The sequence below is a fragment of the Neopsephotus bourkii genome, unplaced genomic scaffold (genome assembly GCF_033783945.1).
Source record: "Neopsephotus bourkii isolate Nb327-2 ecotype Australia unplaced genomic scaffold, CSIRO-AGI_Nbou_v1 NB_1749, whole genome shotgun sequence".
Lineage (NCBI taxonomy): Eukaryota > Metazoa > Chordata > Aves > Psittaciformes > Psittacidae > Neopsephotus > Neopsephotus bourkii.
Window position 1 is genome coordinate 5,039,707 of NW_026902223.1, and position 19,094 is coordinate 5,058,800.

Genomic DNA, 19,094 nt, shown 5'->3' on the forward strand with positions numbered 1-19,094 from the left:
TTTCTCTAATGCTGCCAAATGCAAGAAAAATGTGGGTTCTTTTTTTGCACAGCAATTTGGTGGAGTGTGTACCTGGAGCAAAAGGTGTCACAGGTCTACACAGCCTAAAAGTTTAATGTCCCATCAGAAACTCCGTCCCATGCTGAACCTGTGTGAGGTGGTACCAGCAACAAACAGCAAGGAGCTTCTGAATTCATCCCAAAAGCATGCAATCATAACCAAGCTTTTAGGAATGGTTTTGCCTTCAGGGAAAGGCAAAAGAGGCAGCTTTGGGCAGGGTGAAAGCAGAGAAACTCAAGGCCATGGAACACTGTAGAGCAGGGGAAAGCAAATGGTGTGAGGCTGCTTTGGCTGCGAAACTTGCTCATGCTTAAAGATGCTGTCATATATAAAAAATACAAACCAAAACAGATCAACACCACCATGTATCAGAGATCTGCTAAGGAACCATGGCTAGGAAGGACTGGGTGTATGGATGAAGGCACAGCACACTAGCTTCTGTGCACAGGCAGTTCAATAGCACCCATTCATCTGCATGAGCTCATGTGCACACACAAGACACTATGGGGTCTATCCACTCTGGAGCAGCACTGCCTCAATGCACCTCTGTTTGCTTCCAGAAGCATATGGATTGCACAGGAATCAGGGCTTTTGCAACCATTGGTTTAGAAATGCCTGAAGAAATGTAAAACTGAAACCAAGGGGCTACTAACTGGAAGGTTTGAGGTTTTTTAATGAAGAAATAAAACAGGAGAAACTGATGGAGGTTTTGATGTTACCTCTCAAATCCCATGTTAGCATTAGCACTAAACAGATGTCCCATATTCCAAAGAAATGGCAGGTTTGGCACCTCTTCACGGTTAGCAAATTTAATTATGGCTTCAAATGCAATAATGGAGCAACCTTGCTTGGATATAATTGGATCTGCAATTGGCACCAGCTTTCCTTCCCTCACTGTGCCATATGGGGAACTGCAGAACAAGGTGCTACATATGTTCCTGCTGAATTATACTGGGTCAGATTGGGGTCAAGTGAAAGTATTACACAAAGGAAGGCAGGGACAACCACAAATGAAAAGTGGGGATAAACTCAGTGTTTTCCTGCAATTCCAGTTTCTCTGACCAAGTTACGTGGGATCCAACTGGATGTGAGCTCCAATAAAGCAGCTACTTTAATTAGGAGAACTCCCAGGCTGCCTGAAATAATACCATGTTCTGGGCAGACGATCAGGAAAGACAGAAGAGCTGGCATTGTCTGAATACAAGACAGCCCTGAGATAGGCATGAAAAAAGGAAAATAACCCTTCAAATATACCACAAATACTGGGGATGGGGAGCAGGGAAAAGACTTTTCTCCTTTTCCCCCTTCCCAGAATCAATGACATTTCAGATTTCCAACAGGGGTTGGAAAACCCCCTTCTTGTCAATTCTCATTACATGGATGCAACAGCACAGCAAGTAACAGGAGTAAAAGAAAAATAAGGCCTATCTTGTTAATTACATAAAATACCCACCTTAGGCAGGCCAGGTAGCAATATCTATGAGTACAACTGCCTGACACTTTCATTACAAGGCCCTGTTCTCTGTTATTAGTAACTTTGCCAGACTTAAACCATTTGGGCTGAAATTCTTCTTGCTCACTTTCTGTCTTAGGCTGAGGTTACCTGCAATGTTTCTGTGTGTGTGCATTTATACTTAAATTGGAATGGCTGATTCTGTCCTGGAGTAAGAAAAAACAACCTATAAAATAATTGCTTCAACAACTTCATAGCCCCAGAAAGGATAAATAGCATTAAAATAATTACTGTGACATCCTTCCTGCCAGAAGAGGAGGAAAACTTGCTATGTGCAGGGCAGATGCTACTGAAAACATTCTCTGATGCTAATGCAAACCTGCTTATCTCCAGCCAGTGTCAGCAATATACATGGGTAATGTTCTAACCCCACTTCATTTTAATTTACTAATATTCTGACACACAATCATTTTCTTTCTCCTGTTGAAATTAAAGTGACTTTTCCATTAAATTGATGGAGCCTTAAAGCCACTTGTTTGTATGTTTCTATACAACTGTGTCCTCCATGACATCTCTTAAGGCACCATGAATTACAACCCACTTATGCTATTTACTATTTGAAAGCCTAGTTTTTAGCCCTGACACTGATGAGAAGTTATTATTTTTTCTTTTTCAGTATTTTTTGCTTAATAATTTGAAATTATAATTATTACAGGTTTAGAAGAAAACATGAAATTACCCCTGGTAACACCGAGACCAGAATCAACACAGGAGTCAAGCCACGCTAAACCACATGACAGTTATCTTCACGAGTGGGCCAGCTGACTCTGCAATTAACTAATGTTGCCATGGTATCGGGTAGGACTAAGGAACAGAACAGCAACACTGAGTTTGGAACGTGCAACTGGAAGACAGTTGCGGGTGAATGCTGCACTGGGATTTGGTCTATCAGTAAACAACAGGTTTATAACTATGAATAACAATTTGCAACACCTGAAGGTTAAGCAAAAGGCTGCACATTACAGGGAAGAATAAGAAGTAAGAGAGCTGCCACTTTGTAGGGCAGCATCTATCCAGGGCTACACAGCATGTCGTGGGAGAGCCAAGGCACTGCAACCCTTAACTCCCTGCCCATCTAGATTTCTATGTTATTCTAAGGGAAGTGGGAACCTCCCTGTCACTTGGGGCCATTCCGTGCCTCATCCTGGGCTGCTTTCACTTGGACTCACTCACTGAAGTCAAGCAGACTGAAAAAGAAGACTCCAGCAATGTCATCAGCTGCTGCAGCCCCCACCACCTATTTGTTTCGACAAAGGAAGCAAACACCATTAGCCCCTGGAAGGAGGCATGGGGGATGAAGTGTCCTTTCAGGGGTGCAGAGAGGCTGAAGGAGCATGAGGAAGAGGAGTCAGACGCCACAAGTCCCTTTCTCTTATTTATGGAGAGCCTACCAGCCCCTTTCCTGTTTCTGTAATGCCAAGGATTCTCCACTATTGCTTTTGCTGGTGCCATTGGTGTGGGGGACACCGATGCCAACACCATCAGGCCACCACTGAACAAGTAAGGCCAGACAGAGAGCAGACAGCAAAATAATGATCCTCCATTCCTTCCCCATTGCTCAGTGCCTGGGGTGTCTTTCCACCAACAGCCCCTGTGAACTGAGGAGCATAACCAGCCGGCAGCTCTTGTTACCTATTTTAAAGACCCTTCTTTGAGCATTTTAGACAGCAGCTGGCTGGAAAATGACCAGAGAAAGGAATGAGTTTTTATATCACCAGGGACCAGTCTTGGATTGATGCCACTTCTTTCCCTTCCCTGGTTTGTATCTTCAACAAAAGGAATGGGAGAAATCCAAACAGGAAATATTGTTGCTTCACCTCAGGGGAAAAAAAACACAACACAAAACAAACCAAAACATATAATGAGACCTGAAAACCACGCAATTTTGAGCTGAATAACTTACAACTGTGCCCATCTGAAAACACTTGCAGGCAGCTCCGTAGTGAAATAAGCTGCACGTTAATGTCATCCTTGAAACAGCACGAACAGTAACCAGGAATGAGGGCAAAAGTCTGCAAGAGGTATTTCATCATTCCTGTACCTGGATACATTATGCTATAAAATAATTCAGTACTTTCAGAGAGAGAAGGAAGTCTGCAGTGATGTCTGAGATTCCAGTCCGAACTCACATTGGTACTTTCTGAGTTCTTGAGAGCAGAGACCTCACTTGACAAGCGTGTCTCAGCTCAGCATGGTGCCAGTTCTCTGCCTGGCTTGTGTCAGATGCTGCTGATAACTGTCCCCAAAATGCACAGGGTGCTAAAGAGTGAGACAGACCAAAACATCCTGCCCACAGCTCTGCTGTCTGGAAGTAGGAGATGGAGGCCAAGAGACCGAGTCTCATATTCACAGACTTCAAAGGTCTTTCCAAACCAGTTTGTAGAACTGAAGCCAACATGTGGATACATAACAAGTATTTTAAAGCCCATTTCTTCCTTTGAAGAAGCATTCCCCACCTGAGAGCTATCACTGATGCCAGGGTTGCTATGGTAAGTGGTTTTCATCTCTTAGACTGAACATAAAATCTCTTGGGTATGGCTATTCCCTGGGCAGAGTGGCTTTTGGGCACCTATAAATTTACGCTCTGGCCTCTTCACGTCACATTTCCAGAATAAGAGGCTTCACATGAGACAACATAAAGCTGACAACAGCAGCTTTATACCTGTGAGCTTCTCAGCACACTTGCAGCAAGTATTTGCTTTGAGAGAGGGAGTTTATCCATCTCACTGCAACCCAGCTGGGCAGCCTTGTCCAGAGCCATCACCACTGAGTACACATGAGAGTGTTTTACTGAACAACTGGAGGAATTCCTTTGTCTCCCTCATACATTTGCTGTATAACCAGATAAAAGAGCAGAATGTTCCTGCTTCAATTGTTTTTAAATAATGATGGCAAGAGTCGGTGCCAATGTCATTTGCCTCTTGACTCTGTATTAGTTCAGCGCACCAGTGTAACCTTCCCCAACATTTACTGCAGCTAAGGTGATTATAGAAAGATTATTCAATGCCAGATTTAATGCTACAGCTCAGCAATAGCAATGCAGCAAAGGAGCTTTGTGCCAGGTTCTCAAACCCTGCAGTCTCTCACTGGGGCTTTCCAAGGGACATAAATGGAGCCTGTATGTCTTTGGAGGACACAAGGGGGAATTCGATATACTGCATCCTACTGACAGAATGGGTCTTGCCCTGTGTACCAGGTTCAGCTGGAGGACGTTCCAAAGCTGTCTTTGCTACTCTGGAATAAGAAGAGATCTGGTATTTGAAAAAAATAAGCACTGGGACATGTTATTTTTGCCTTCCACTTAATGTACAAAAGATGTTCAGTTACAGCTTTCTCATACATTGCAGTCTCAGGCTACTCATCACCAACAGCCAAGTGTCCCTGCGACATGGCAAACCACAAAATACAACACATAAATCATGATGAATTCACAGTCCCTCTTAGGTACAACACTGCTGATAGGTAGTACTTTTATGTCAATATTTTGTAGTTGTAGCACATACTCATATGAGATGAGATAGCTTGTACCATTTTCCTGAAGGGGATACCATGGTACAGAGTAGTGGAGTGACCATCCTCTGGCAGGTGAGAAGGACAATCCATGCCTTACATTCCCTTTCTTTCATGGTTAATGATTTCACTAAACCTTCAGTTCAGTCAAGTCCCACGTACAATTCCAAATGCAATACACAGTGTAAGGGACCTGTGCTAAAATTGAAGCTATGTTGGGTTTTACAACCCTGGCCATTATGCTGCTTATTCCATTAAAAACCATTAGAGCCCTGCAACTGCAAAAGTAAATGACTTTGTTCTCTGTCTGGCACATTGAGTTCACCAAGGAAAGTAGCTGGAGGACAGGCCTCAACCTGCAGCTTCCAGAGGTAATTTGGACTCGGTGACTAAAGCAATAACAAGAAGCAATTTTTCATTGTATTGTAGCAGTATCCCATTTGTATGAGCAGGTCTTACAGAATGGAAAATTATGATTTATTCTCATTTTAGTAGGAAAATTCCCTCTTCTCATTAAGTCTTTTATAACGCTGTAAGAGACCTTCTGGAGATAAAGCTGTACTAACAGCACCTGGTAGAAGTCCTTCAGAGGAAAGAAATGAGTTCCAGTGGCTTTTTGATTGAATTCTTACAGACAGAAATGAAACATAATACAGTTCCCTGATGCCTTGGTATCGTAGTGATGGCTTTACTAGTTATTAGATGGATATTCATGTCAGAAACATTTCTGCAGGTCTACTCTATGCAACTCATTTTACCTCTCCACCACTCTCACATAAAAGGTGAGAGAAGCAGCCTAGATTATTCAAGGATCTTTGTTTTAAAATATGGGGTCTTACAGCATTTCACTTAGTGAACTAGCTCATAAATTCAGTATTTTAGGTGGCAGCCCTTGGCAGAGAACCACCACCCCATTAAATCACACTGGGCAAGAAACTGTCAGTTTGGTGAATCATGAGAATTACTAATTCTATTATAATGTGTGAGTGTATGAGAAAGGTAATTCAGTGGGAGTTTTAGTTTCATCTTTATGGCGTCCTTCAGAAGATTATGATCCTTGCTGCTTTTCCCTGTTGTCCGCCCAATTTCCACAGCGGCTGTTAAAGAGTTTCAACAGCAGCAGTTAATAAAGACAAGCAAAGTATAAACCTTTGTGAAACTCATTCCTGTTTTGCTGCTCCCCTGGTTTCTGTCATTACCTTGAACCATCATGTAAAACTGATGGTGTCTAAGCTCAGGGAACATGCAAGCTCCTCCACTTTCCCCACTGAGTGTGCATTTACGGGCACAACACAATGCACAGATCCCACATGTGCTTTAATACCCATCGGCCACATTTGTTGTGGTCTTGTACAAAAGCAGACACTCACATTTGGAGGTAGCTCAGGAAAATTGGGTGGTCACCCCAAAAGAGAATGGACTGACATGAGCCCACGGTTGTGCTTGAGTCAGCGTACATCCAGAAGGTGAGGTCTTTGCTTGCACGTGAGCCCTTTGTATTATTTACAGATCAAATTAGTCATGACTGCACTTGATATATTATTAAGGCCTTCTTTGAATTTTAAATTAGAAGCTATTTTTAGACTAATACAGATCATCACAAAAATTATTACTAATTAGAGAACAACTATTAACTATGAACTGAAATTCTCGGAGTCCGGTAGATAAAAGAATTCAAACCCACCCTTAGAACAAATTCAAGGGCAGAGCAAACAGTCATACCTGAGCACTGTGCACAGAGCTAACTTCTGGGGTAGGTTCTGGTAGCAAATATGTAATTTTGCACTCAAATGTTACTTGGTGAGAGATGTGGCAGTAACTTCTGTTTGACCTCAATTGTTCTGAGATGTACAAATGTATGTGAAAGACCCAAGAAATTTTGCCCTCTCACCATTGCACATAAAACGTATGAATCCTCTCCCAGATCAAATACATTTACCCTGTTAAGGAGATACGAAATGAACGCAGACAGATTTGATGTATTAATCTACCTGAAATAATACACATTAGATAATTCCGTATTATCACATTTAATGGGAAACTGCAGGAGTCCAAAGTGTTGGTAATTTCAGGTCCATAATTTAAAAGTACCTGATTTAATTCAATGTAAAGGAAGAGATAAAAGGCAAATTTGTTCTTTCCTTCACTAATGAAATAGTACTTCAAGGTGCAATAAAGAAAAGATTTGGCTACACCCTTACTGCAGTCTGTGTCTGGAAATAGCATACACTGCTCTTGACTGATAACATCTTGCATGTGTTTAGGCACTAAAGAAGAAGCTGATGTCCCCACTATCTGTGACACAAGTTTATCCATTTTTGCATTAGCAGATGTAAATTGCTGGAGGCAACTGTTAAGTACAAGTAAACATGTGTTGCTTTTTAAATGCTGTCACTGCTGTAACAGACCAATGGTATGTTTATAAATATGGCCAAGGGGCTTTCTGTGAATTATTTTAATTCATTTCCAAAGTAATGCTCACAGATGTCCTGTCTTGCTTCCTCTATGGTCCCTGAGCCTTTTGTCTTTAGAGAGCCCAGTGGAGCAGAGTTATCCTTGCTTTGTATTCCTGTTAACTCCCCCTCACCTCATTTGCAAGACACTTAACTACCCTTTTATTTCCCCCTCCTAACAAACCAGAAGATGAGCAGAATAACCTGGGATTGAGCTATACAACATGTCTGCACTGTGCAATGGAGCACTGCGAAAACAGTTTTAGGGAATATGTGCTTGTGTTTAATAGCTGCCACAAGCAGTTCTGCCCAACATATGGTACTATGTTAAGGCACTACTCAGGTCCAAAAAAACAGGGCTAATTTGCCCCATTACCCTTGCATTGCCATTTTGCTCCTGGTTTTGGAGCTGGCTTGCAGCACCTCCATAGGCTTGCTCAGACCAGTGTGCAGAATTACCTGCTCCAGGTCACACCAGAAGTCAATGACAGCAGCAGGAATGGAGCCCAAATGTCTTTAATGTCAGCCCTGGCTCAAAGTCACTAGGTTCTCTCCTTGTCAAGTGCAATAACCCTCCTTTTCTAGTACACAAACAAGTGCTGGAAAAGCTGCACAACTCGTAACACATGTAGAGAAAAAGCAGCACACTCAGAGCTAAATCACAAGAGTACCGCTTACCAAGAGACTGTGTGGTCCAGGACAATGGAAACTGTCCCTTTGCCTCCATCACCATGATGGACCTGTACAAGTGAATTACACCTGTATTAAACAGCTGAGAATTCACACAGCCTTGACGAGTAAATGGAGTTTTTACCTGGCTACAGACTGCCACATTTGCTCATGGAAGGGCCCGGAGAGGCAGCCCTGGCTTGGGATGGCACAGTGATAAATCCCAAGGCTCCCCAGCCACTGCTGAGTCTCCACTGGAGAACCTCTGCACTTGCACTTCTGTGGCCGGCAGCAGGATCTGACTCGTACTACATGAACTAGTGACACTTAATGCCTAGAAGGAGAAATTCTGTTATCCACAGCAACTAAAATAACACTGTGCAGCTTGTCATACCCAGTCCAATTTGTTCCACAGCTTTTCAGAGACACCAGGGAAATACTCCATCCTCCAGTTCAGCAAGCTTCATCTACAGTATATATTGCTTCCTAAACAGTTGCTACAGTGCTGAAGATAGTAAAAAAGAATAGAGGTTTAAAACAAAACTACAAGCTTCCACCAACTTCTGTTACTGAATTTAAATCTAAAGCTATATGCTCTCTGAGACAATTGCCAGTCTCTCCTGTTTTCTTTACTTGCTTTAGTACATTTCTGCACTGATTTATACTTGCATTTCACTTCACTTGTTTAGGTATAAGTGATGGGAAAAGTGGTCTAAATTTCACTGCTTTAAACATTTCTTGAACCTATAGATAACACCAGCAGGCTGACTTTGTAAGTTATTGTCATCTTTGTTTCCCCCAAACTGCAGTAGTTGAAACCATTATGGTTTTTTTCCATGCACAAACAAAATTCATATCCTTTCAACTTAAATTATTTTTAGATGGTGAGATGCAGAAGTAAGTGCAGTGACAAAGCACAGTGGGTTTCTCTCAATACATTTGGAGCAAAACCAAGATGGAGCTGTTTCCAGCACACAGCAGACTCCCTGAAAATTGCACTCACAGTACACAGCAGATGTGATAAATTTCCGTGCCTCTAGCCAGAACATCCAAGCTCTGTTTCTTTGTCCCAGACCAGCAGAGTAGGAAGGAGAGAGTTCAGATAAAAGGTTCTTTTTGGGGCTGTTTTTCTTCAGTTCATTGCCACTGACAACGAATTCCTCCTGATTTTGCAAAAACTCTTTGTGGGAAGTCTGTCTGGCATCTGCTGGCACAGGGGGGAAGCAGGGGTAACTACCCCATTCCCCACCAACACCCTCAGGGCTCTTGTGAGCAGAACTGGGACTTTCTGCAGACACCAGTGGAGATAACAGAGCACTTTGAAGGGAGATTACAACAGCAAGAATGAACTGGATGAGCAGTTGGGAAGAGATGAGCAAAGGAACCATCTAATTTTCCTCTTGGGTATTTTGTTTCATAAATCTTCAGACAAGGCAACAACTTTTCCATTTTGGAAATCAAATCTCAACTTCATTCTCCTTGCCAATAACAAAACAAAAGAGGCTATATCTGGCTGCCCGCAGAGCATGCTACATGGCCCGCAGTTACACCGTCTCTTCTTGGTACTAGTACTGAAGAAGGAAAAACAAGAGCACAGAAGAAATGCTTTTGATGATGTTTGAGTCCCAAAAGGATCCAGACGATGCTAATTTAAGATCTCAGTGCTAATAAGGCACGACTATTACCGTGGGTACTTATACACCATAAGAAAGGGATCATTCAGGGGAAAGAACTGAACAGCTGCTTCCCCGGAGGGTCTTAACCTTTTCAGAGCATGTTAAGGAAAGGGGAAACCAATAAATACAGTTGTTAGAAGAAGTCAGAAGCTATGGCCCTGCTGAGGCCACTCCTGCCCCAGGTTGTTTAAAGATGAACCCACAGTAAGGCCTATGGACTCAGACTGCAGAAATACAGTGAGGTTTGTAGGAAGCAGGGTGCGTCTGTGCCTGACCTTCCCTGGAGAGTTCTCGTGTACCCAGGGAGGCCCCATGGCAGATGCTGACCCGTTTTCTCTAATGGCAGTTTTGTTTCTCACCTGTGAAGTCATCCAAACAAATAAATCACATCTGAGCACTCCCTGTGACTGCACATACGGGTTTTGAGAGCTCGCACTGTCCTTGATGGGAAAGCTGGGGAGCAGGTCTTTGCCCTGCATCACTCACACCTTACTTGCGACAGCCTTCCCTTTGTTAATAGCATTACTGCTTCTTGCAGTGCTGGTCCTGTGATAAGTATTTCAAACCCACTTGCTCTGCTCATTGTTATTTCAACTGTGTGGAAACATGAAAAGAACAACCAAGAAACAAAGCTTTCTACACTATCACAGAGCCCAGTGCCGGCTACAAACCCGCCTGCCCTCCCAGGATGGACTCCTCAAGCAATGCACATCAGAAGGTAGTAAACATCCTCTGAACATGCTGCTTGGCACCACTGCTCATCACTTCCTAATCCTCCTGGAACAGCATTTTCCAGACAACTCCTACCGTACACAGAGGATTCTCTGTATGTTTGCAAAACAAAGTCAAATTCAGATCTGGTTTGATGTCTCCTGCAAGGATCCTTCATCATCAAAATCTGGCAGAAGGAAAAGACAGTTGTTTCTGACCAAATGGTTTCCCACCCCCTTTAGGTAAATTTTTACACTGGGAGCCATTTGCATCTCAGAGCTTATTTTTCTTATCTACTGAACTAGCTCCATGCAAAAATTCCAGCCTAGCAGGGTTAGATAAAGGATAAAATAGATAATATAATAAAATATTATAATAGATAATAGAATGAAATATATAATAAAATAAAATAGATATATATAATGATAGAGGATAAAATGTCAGCTTTCTCCTCTGCCCTAGCTATGCTGGAAGCAGACAAGTTTACAGCAACTCTGTCCTCTGCACCTCTCCAGGTTCCTCCCTGATCTGTGTCAGAAAGCAGCTCCAAGTCAGAGCTGATTTAACTTACTCTGCTGTGGCAAAACTGCAGGAACTATTGCAGCAGCTGGAGTTGCAGAGCTCAAACCATAACTGCTGTTACACATCTTTATCATGCACGGACGTTATTTCATGGTGGGCACATCTGTTGCATTTATGGCCTCATTCTACAACCGTGGAGAAGACATTACCTTGTATTCCTGAACAGGAACTACTAAGGGAAGGGATGAAAGCCTCCTGGTTCATGCCAAGAACTGTGAGGATCTTGCTGCTAGGAAAGGCAAAATGCACGGCCTCAAAATGAGAGGGGCCTTGCGCCGAAATGAATGGCTCCTGGGAAACCTGACCTCTGAGTCAGCTTGCAGCAGCAGTGAAGGGAACTTTGCTTTGCAGTTTTTGCTATGGAGTCCAGCCTAGTAGCAAACAGTAAGATGAGATAAATAGACAAGTCCCCAGTTCCCACAAATGATTATGAAGTTTCCCTAGCCAGCTAAGTGATGTATGGACATCTGATGGATGCCTTTAATCATATACAAGGAACTGACTTTCTGGAGGCTGCAAGTTCGCCCCTTCATACAGAAGAGCTACATCACAAGCAGAGAGAACAAACATGATTAACATGTCAGTAACACCATGAGGAAAGCACAACTCCTGCTACAGATTCATGCTATGTGCCTTTCTTTCCCACCTACAAGCTGGCAACTGGAATTTGCCCATGTCCTGCTGCCAGTGTTGACTGCAAAGTCCTCAAGGCAGGAACTGCTTTTTAGTTGGTGCTTGTATCGCAGTGTGCTCTAGGATGTTCCAGCCTCCGTGGGGTCTGTGGCCTCAGCTGCACCTCCGATGGTAATACATCTCCAAGGATGACCTTGTCTCCTATTCCCTAATCTCCTCCTTATCTCAGCAGCCTGTCTTACAGTAACATTTGTGCAGGGTGTTGAGGTCCTTGCTTGAAGTGTTGTAGGGATTCTTTAATTACTTCTAAGCCCAGCTATTTGCAATTCAGAAGCTCACGTTACAACATTAAAAGGCTTTGACAAAGTAACGTGGAGTTTCTGGAGTAGGCTCCAGCAACAGTTTCTCTTTTTTATCTTCTATTTCAAGGAAGAGTGACAGCAAAAGTTAAATGCTGTTTTTATTTAGTGCTGTTTGATTGAAAGATTAAGAGCTGAATTTCTAATTTGAAGAGCAAGTCTCAATGGAGATGAAATATTTGTATCTATTAAGGACAAAGTGCCCCTGAAATTGCAATCTCCTGCTCTTCAGAAGTTTTAAATTTCAGGAAATTATAGCTTTCTACCTTCTCCACAAAAAAATCTGTGTAGTTTTATGATAGCGAAAGTGCCTTAAGCAGAATATACATGTATTTCAAATAAGAAAGGTAACCTATTTAACCTTCAAACAAGGCGTCTACTCCGTCCACCAGCAGGTTCACAATAAAGCAGCTGTTGATCCTATTTCATGGCCACCTCCCTTTGTAGCATACAAATCCTTTTACATGCAGCTGTATTTCCTATTCTCAAGCCAAATCCTTCCCAGTTCCAGATCATCCCAGTTCTGCTGTGCAGCAAGTGGAATGTGGGGATACCTATGAGACAGACATTTGGAAACTGTATTAAATCCCCCAGACATCATCTGCATGAGGAAACATCTTCTCATCATCCTGCAACATCCTCATGCCAAAGGACATCCTTTCCTCCTATGCCAGGGGGTACAGAATAGACTCTCCTCCTAATCCCTGCATAACCACAGCTACGGCTGCATGGCCCTAGGAATACTACTGTAGGGATAATGAAGATGTGGGGAACAAAACATTTTACATTTAGGCTATAAGGGGGGGACACCCAGATGCACATGAGCCTGCTTTAATCTAAGCAGTCTGCATAAAAATGAGTCAGCATGGGTTTCAGCATGGACTGATGTCCATCATTACCCCAGCTCTTTCACAGATCAGAAAACTCACAGGGTACTTTAAGTTGCCATAAACTCAGCTTTTTACCTAAAGTAGCTCAGCCATGCCTATAGGAGCTGTGTTCCCTCCTCTGGTTGTCACACAGCCATAGCCTGAGCCACCCCATCTATAGGAACTTGTGCAGAGAACAGACAGCCTTGGCTGGGTACAGGGTGGTGGTGTTGAGACTGCAGTAATGGAGATTGTGAAAGGTGGTTTTATCTTAAAGGCTGCAATTACAGCTCAATGCAATTGATCCTCACCATGCCAGACCCTGGGACATGAAGCTGTCAAACTCCTCATTCATCACCCAAACAAAGCACTAATGATATCCAAGCAGACCTCTCCTCCCCCAGCAGATTAATTCAGATCATTATAAAATAGCTGTACCCAGTCTGCTGGCTGTGATTAACTGATGGAACCACCAGAGGTTTTGAGAACACAAGTCAGGCTGTAGAGAATAGGAAATGAGAGACAACAACAAAACCCCAGACATTCTGAATGGGGAAAAAAATGTTTCAGCCTTACTCACAACAGAAGCATTTCTGTCTAGAAAGCACTGTGGTTACTTATACAAAATACTGTGTTAAGTTCTGTATAAAGCAACTGCCCCAGGGCAGAGCAGCCTGAATCCTAGACTGGACAAAGGTGGTGTTGTCACCCTTGTTTGAGATGCAAAATACAGTAACAGAGAGAAGAGGTGACTTTTACAAAGCACCTAACACATGAACTGAATTTGAGCTCAGATGGTATGGGGAATGTTTTAACTGAAAGCCATCCCTTTCCTCTCAGTGAATTTCCTGACTGCATACATCTAAATTCCTGTGGCTCTGCTGCATGCACAGATTTGGATTCCTCCTGTTTCTACAAAATTATGTAGGCTGCCCACTTAGAATAGAAACTACCAAGGCTGTTGGAGTTATTTCTCTGTCTTTCCATTTCCTTAAAGGAAACTGACTCCAGGCATCAAATACAAAGGCAGTTCTTGTGGGAACTTTCAAAGTTGCTTTTATGTCCTCTCATCTCTGTACTAAAGTCACAGGCTGAATTACTGCTGGCACAGGAGGATGGCCAGAATGTGAATCCAGGGAGTGAGTAGGCGTTTTTGGGGACCAGCTACAGGCTCTCTCCCTGTATAGAGAAGGCAGGATGCTCCTGGCCCTCAGCTGAAAGATTAACTCAAAACTCTGCTTGCTCTACCTGTGGGAGCTGGTTTGTGGGGTATTCAGGTATGCCTGGCAGGCAGACACCATGGCTCGGTTGAATACCAGTGCCCTGATAACACATTTTGGGTATCATGCATCTACAGTAACCACTTGCTCTCTAGAAGCAGGAGATGAGTAGCATCTTAGGAGGAAAATGGGTTAAATGAATATTGGTATCCTTTTCTTTCTTAGTACAAGGAAGTAGCAGCTCCATCCTTGTATGGACCCACCAATGCTGGATTACATGGTTGGAGAGTCTGGCCTGCTTTGAGGGACTCCATTATGCATCTGCAGGCATCACAGGTCCACTGGAGCAGGAAGTTTATAGTACACATTCTTGATGCTAAGTAAAACCATAACAACATTTGGCACCCTGCCTCTAGCATAAACCTAAAACGAAGCTTCCTAAACTGATGCTTCAGAGGGCAGCAAAATAAACAAACCCCTTAGTAATATGTCTGCCCAACCGTACAATGCTTTACATGAAGAAAAACATCTTTCCTGAGCCCAATAGGAAATCATTTTGTGCCCTGAAGCATGAGATTTGTTTACCCCTAACTTAACATGCACAATGCTAGTTTTGTCTTTTTGCAATGAAATTATCCATTCTTTTTATAAATGTGGCTCTTCAGATGCCCCTGAAGAAGCTTATGGCATAGCTTGGAGAAATAAACCACTGGGATGAAACTGTGAGGGAAATTACGGTTATTTCTCCTAAACTATCTCAACAGTTCCACTGGCAAAAGTTCACACACATATCCAGGTGAACACCTCCCTGAGCAGTATTTTGCTGTTAACAGCGGCATACTAAAGTGTTGGCTAAATAACAAAATGAGCTTTGTATTTAATTCCCCTTGAAATGCAGCACTGAAAGTACAAATAAGAAAGAAAACTGGGCACTGGTCTACATTTAACGCTGGAGACGCTGGATTTTTTCTTCTTGTGTCAAAACAGTATCAAATCTGGAGGCTGATGTTGGGAATACCATAGACACAACAGACAGATGCTGTTCCTTAGTGCATGAAGGTCACATCACTGAGGACCATATCACGGGATGGTTTAGATACCCAACAGCGCAATTCCTTTGCACATTTTAAAGACCTGTCGCTCTATAGAGGAGCTGTGTCTCACAGCTTCTGCAGGGTAGTGAAGGACTTCCACATCAAGATTCTGGTAACAAGTCATTTCCAGAAATGTGGATTTACAGCAAAGATTAATTTGTTCTAGCAGCCACACGGTGTTTAGGCATCCCCTGAGTTCCCTATGCACAGATTTAATCAAATCTCAGATGCTCATTTTTCTCTCATGGGAGGCAAAAGGGTAGAAAAAGCTGCTCGCAAAGGTTAAAGATCTTTCTGAAGGCTCTCCAGTGAAAACAGAAAGCATTACTCCAGAGAGAATGAGTACGGCTAATGCATAGCTGATACACTTGTAAATATTGACGAGAACAATATTTGCTGACGGGCATACCAAATATATTTCATATTCACATCCAAATAACAACGCAGGAGAGTAAATAGCACGGTCATAATAGCACAGCTCATTTTTTTCCTTTCTTGTACCTGTTCTTGTGCTGTGGTTGTGCATCTTCATTACATCCCTGGTATTCAGTCTTACAAGAACTTGTTGTAGTTCCCAAGGGCATTATTTCCATAACAAATCGTGACTGCACTGTAGTAAGACGCAGAAGGAAAAGGGAAAAAAATATGCATGGGTTGAGGCGATGCACTGATAGTGTGGATTCATAAAGGCTACTGCCAGCCTGGTGAGGTTAAACCCCCAGGCTCCTCTTTACAGTTCATAAAGAGAGATAGGCCCTCCCAGATGGTAAGTCTGAGCAGATGAATTAAGCTCTTTGTCACAGTAGCCTCTGAGGTGCAGGATCCTGTCTTCATTAACTATAATGGGAGCCTAGGTACATTAGCTGCAGCGAACAGGGATCTCACACCACCTACTTCAAGCTGACACCAAGATACGATCCAGAGCATGCAAAGTTGGGAGGCTGGGTCCTACACTGGCTGTGGCCTTCAGGCCACTTCAGACAATGCTTCAGGCCACCAGAACTGGGGTATTTTCATGGCTGGTATAAGCCAACCCCAGTGTTTCTTATTCATTTATTTATTTATTTTAAATGGCTTTTCATCCAGGGTGGCTCCTGGGTTAAATTGCCCACACAAGCATCCAAGTGCCAACCCTGGCACAACGGAGGCAACAGCTGAGTAGCAGCTTGTGTTTAAATTACCCTAAAGCACTTATGAAACTGCAGTCTCAGGTACTGGAAGTCAGATGGTATCAATATCCTGCTTTTTTACTGCCATCACCATTTGGATCACTGTATCTTTAACCAGTCTCCACCAGTCACCTTTTGCTGTACCTCACTTCTTGCCAGTACTCAAGAAAAGGAATTTTAGAGAAAAACAACCAATATCAAAGCTTTGTGACTACTATAGGAGAAAATCTATAACAGAGGCTCAAGGTAGGATACAAAACCTGCATGGGAAGCGAACATCTCCACTGCAGAGCCCCTGTGCTAGGAAAGCCAGATAAAGGCAGGGAGAAGAACACCTTATCCTTTGCTCAACAAAAAGCAAACCGAGGGCTTACCTTCCTTTCCATGTGAGATTTACAAATCCCACCCAACCAGAAACAAGCAAAACACCCCGTCATGCAAGCGTTTCTGCTGGAAGTGTTTGTATGTATATCCCAATACAAACAAGCCAGATCACAGCTAAGCTATCACAGCCAACCAACCCAGACCACAGCGCAGCTGGCCACAGGAGGACATAAAGGCAATTTTCAGGGAATCAGTTGCCTAATCAAGTCAAGGTTGTAGTATTATGTAAATAGATAAGAGATCGGAAAAAGAGAAGGCCCTAAACATGTTAACATCCACTCATGCAAATATTGACAGCAAATCCAATAGGATTACTCTCCTGAGAAATGTTAAGTGTACACATAAGTCTCTGTGGAATTTGGGTTTAGATTTGTTGAATAAATAGCTTTCTGAGAATTATTCATTTTGTTATATATTGCACCATCTGTAGGAATACTGATACGGTAATTTGAATATTACAGAAATACTGATTTTATATAATACTCAGCTGGTCTCCTAATGCAAGTGAGGGATAAAACAGATACTCATAAAATGAATTCAGGAAAGATAACAAACTCAGTGACATTATAGCAAACATTCATTTCCTTAGAGTAATCGGGTTTATTAAAAACAAAGGCTGGTTAATATTTTATATTTGCCAGCACCTTTTCCCACTAACGCCCTAAAGCATTTTGCAAGCCTACATGCTGACAACATCCTAAGTGCAGTGCCTCCCCCTGAGAGCCCCAGCTGCAGAGCTCTCAGCCGATACCCAGCTCCATGCCACACATCAGCAGCAGCACTGTCAACCCCTGCATAGGGCACAAAATAAACCCATTAAATTCCATCTAAATCCTACTGCTGACATCCGTGCTAACTCAGAAAGCACACGCTGAAGCTTTCCGTTTGCTGTACTGCAACGCCTGGGCTCTCAACGGCAGAGCCTGGTGAGTGGGAAGTGGAGGAAAGCAGTTCCTTTAAACCAGCATTTCTCATGGGAGAAACCCATCCCATGTGCCAGGCTGCATCCTGGCTCTCTCCAGGCTATGGGGAAGCCCCACGCACAGTCAACAGCTCCATGGGCAGTCAACAGAAGGGTTTGGAAATGAAGCACCACTAGAGGACAGTGGAAGATAAGAAATCCCTGGCATTCCCATGGTGCTTCGGAACAGACTGGGGGTCTGGAGGGATTCGCTCCAGGGAATTCCGTCAATCAGTAACTGCCACACACGTTTCAAAGCATCGTGAGTTCTGTGTGCTGCAAGTGGAATTGACTGGAGGAGAGTGCGAAGTGTTGCTAAGGTGAAGTTATGCTAAATGGTGTGGAGATTAATCAAGATCCCCCACCAAGGAACTGCCCCCCCCCCCCCCAGCCTCTGGGTGAGCAGGAGCAGCAGCAGGGGCAGTCTGATGGTTGGAACATGCTGAAATGTAATTGTTATGACTCAGGAAGAAATTAATCAGCTTGCAAAAGAGGTGACAGCTGTTTCTCTCATTCCATTTACATCTAATTTGTAGTGTTTGCCTAATATTTTCGGTGCATTTCCAAAGACAGCTAAGAATACCTTTGCGTGTTAGTGACTGATGAGAAAAAGGTTTAATTTTATGTGACTAACACTAACATTTCTTGCTAAACAGCAGTGATGCAGGTTGGGAAAAAAGAAAGAAAAAATAATGAAAATTGAAAATCTCAGTTCTGGATTGCAGAAGATGCTGCATAAACTCACACTGGGTGTATCTGTCTGCATGAAAACCTTGCAAAGGCTCTGTAAAAGATGACAGAACCATAGAAGATGTAAAGGATGTTGTCACAGATCTAAATACAAGCATGTCAATTAACCATGATCCTGAAGAAAGTACTTATCTGGATAAACACATAAGGTATCTAACTAGTCAGTGTAGGAGTGTGGTTAACCTTAGTTCCATCATATATACATCTTTAAGTGACATCCCTTGGATGGCAATATTACACACCCCCTCTCCTTCAGGGTACTTCCAGCTTGAGACATCTCATGGTTTTAGCCCAAGTTTTGTGTGATCTCTAATGTAATTTCTATTTCTGGTTATGTTTCTCCCATTTATTTAGGACTCGCTGCTTCCCAGGCAAATCGTGTAAAAATGCATCACAGCACATTTAAATGTCCTGGATCACTTTACAACCATGCGAAGAGCTCCAGCATCACTATGAAATGGTTGCATTTAGATTTACAGCT

General features: G+C 42.9%; 1 long non-coding RNA gene across 1 annotated transcript in view; it reads right to left on the bottom strand.

Annotated features, from left to right (window-relative positions):
- LOC133225224 (uncharacterized) overlaps positions 1-19,094 on the bottom strand; it is a 115,683-nt gene that overhangs the window by 7,012 nt on the left and 89,577 nt on the right. The gene's annotated exons all lie outside the window — the stretch shown is intronic.